This window comes from Conger conger, chromosome 16, assembly GCF_963514075.1.
Source record: "Conger conger chromosome 16, fConCon1.1, whole genome shotgun sequence".
Lineage (NCBI taxonomy): Eukaryota > Metazoa > Chordata > Actinopteri > Anguilliformes > Congridae > Conger > Conger conger.
The window spans coordinates 15,026,655-15,029,261 of NC_083775.1; positions in this window are offsets into that span (position 1 = coordinate 15,026,655).

Genomic DNA, 2,607 nt, shown 5'->3' on the forward strand with positions numbered 1-2,607 from the left:
AAAATGCTATTTTGGCTTAGTTTGCTAACAGTGTTATCCCACTGAGTTAACTAACTAACTTTAGTGATGTGCGTACTCCATTTAAGCCCAAAATGCCATTTAAGCCCAAAATGCCATTTCAGCAGCAAACCTATGGGTGAGAGCTGTGCCCAACCCTGCTGGATATGTGTGCCATACCGGGTTCTCACCTGCAGAGGGCAGCAGAGGCCTGTAAAATAAGCACAGCCGGAGCTGGGGTCAGCTGTGGAAACGGTAGCTCTGGGGCGATTCCCAGGTCAGATGTGCACAGCAGAAGACCGCATTGGGCTTCGGACCTGGATCAGCGATATTCCGTATCCCGGCAACGCAGCGAGGCAGGTGGAGGCGGGCCGTCTGGAAGAGCGCGCGGACGCACCTGGCTTCCAGGGCAACGGCGGGAGCCAGACGGGGTCCCGGCACGGCCGGCCTGCTCCCAGCGTTCCCACAGCGGGGGCATGTCACGTTGGGATTTGTGCGTGTCGGGAAAGCGCATATAAATTACGCCGGGAGACGGTGTAAGATTACCGGCAAACTAGAAAAACAGCCGGTACTAACCGAAAACTCGTGTAAACTATCTCTGCTTTTCTCCTTCTCTCTCACTCCTTCCCTTCCCCCTCTGTTTTCCTCCTCTAACTCCCTGTCTGCCTTTCTCTCGTTCCACAACAACAATTCTCTTAATACAGATGCTTGTCACTGGCTCAGTCCTGCAGCTGAACAGGGTCTCAGGGGTTGTGAAGTCCTACTGCCCTGTTCCTCAAACCACGGTCCTCAAGGGCTGCTGGTTTTCCACCCTCTCTTTAGAGGAGTGATGCCAGTCTGGCTAATCGGTCACACTTAATCATTCAGCTGGTTACCTGGGCGAAAGAAAACCAGGGCCGGATTTGGATTTGAGGACCATATTTGATGATCCCTAACTTATCAAGAGGGCTGTATGGCAAGGAGATCTTGAACACGAATATTCAGCCCTCCACCAAGCCACCTGTGACTCACACAGCCCATCAATTGATCCGTGTGTGTATCTCAGGGTTTGGGGATTGAGAATAAAATCCAGAAACATCTCCAGGCCCGGAGTTGCCCCCTCTGACAGAGGCGTGTGAATACTCCATGAGGAGAAGAGGGGACTGGTTCGCATTATGATGGATCTGAGCAGAACCAGAGGACCCAGATGGAAAATCGGTTCACAGTAGCCAGTGCTTCCTCTGGCAGACACCTCGATGTGCGTGGGAGTACTTCCACGGATCTACGGGGGAGTTTCTGGGAGACAGTGATGGATTCGCTCCGGATGGGCTGACAGAACAAGTGTCTCACACGTCAGGTGTTCCCTGGCCCGGATCAAACAGGTGCCGTGTAGAAGAACACGCTTCCATCTGACTAATGTTGCCAGCGATGTCGACTCCGAGGCACTGAGGGGCTCCTTGCTCTTCCAGTGCTTTCCTCGCACTGGATTGGGTCTCTCCCTGGCGGAGCTACACTGGACTGAGTCTCCCCCTGGTGGAGCTACACTGGACTGAGTCTCCTCCTGGCGGAGCTACACTGGACTGAGTCTCCCCCTGGTGGAGCTACACTGGACTGAGTCTCTCCCTGGTGGAGCTACACTGGACTGAGTCTCTCCCTGGTGGAGCTACACTGGACTGAGTCTCCCCCTGGTGGAGCTACACTGGACTGAGTCTCTCCCTGGTGGAGCTACACTGGACTGAGTCTCTCCCTGGTGGAGCTACACTGGACTGAGTCTCTCCCTGGTGGAGCTACACTGGACTGAGTCTCTCCCTGGTGGAGCTACACTGGACTGAGTCTCCCCCTGGTGGAGCTACACTGGACTGAGTCTCCTCCTGGCGGAGCTACACTGGACTGAGTCTCTCCCTGGTGGAGCTACACTGGACTGAGTCTCTCCCTGGTGGAATTACACTGGACTGAGTCTCCCCCTGGTGGAGCTACACTGGACTGAGTCTCCTCCTGGCGGAGCTACACTGGACTGAGTCTCTCCCTGGTGGAGCTACACTGGACTGAGTCTCTCCCTGGTGGAGCTACACTGAACTGAGTCTCCTCCTGGTGGAGCTACACTGGACTGAGTCTCCTCCTGGTGGAGCTACATGCGAGTGAATTTTAGGGCCAGGCTGAAGCTGTCTCAGATATATAACCTGGCAGTACCAGCCACACACAAACACACACACACACATTGTCAAACGTAGAAGTTATCGTCTACGATGTCCTCTTCGGATTCAAGCATTCACTCAAAACGACGACGGATACAACATGACTTTAGGATTCTCTCAGCCCCTCTCTCTCTCTCTCTCTCTCTCTCTCTCTGTCTCACACACACACACACACACACACACACACTTTGACTATCATGGCACCGAAAACAGAGACATTTTCATCACCAGGATAGAGCCAACCGAGGCACACCGGAGGGAGGGGGGTTAAAGGAAGAATGTGGATGTTATTAACTAAACTAAACAAATGACATTGTTTGAAATTTAAGCACAATAATAAGTGGGTAGTTCAGGCGGTGTGTTTAATAAACACGCCGGGAGTCTGTCTGAGCTCCCCAAAATCCTGCTAGCGCTACAGGACTGCTGAAAACAGGCA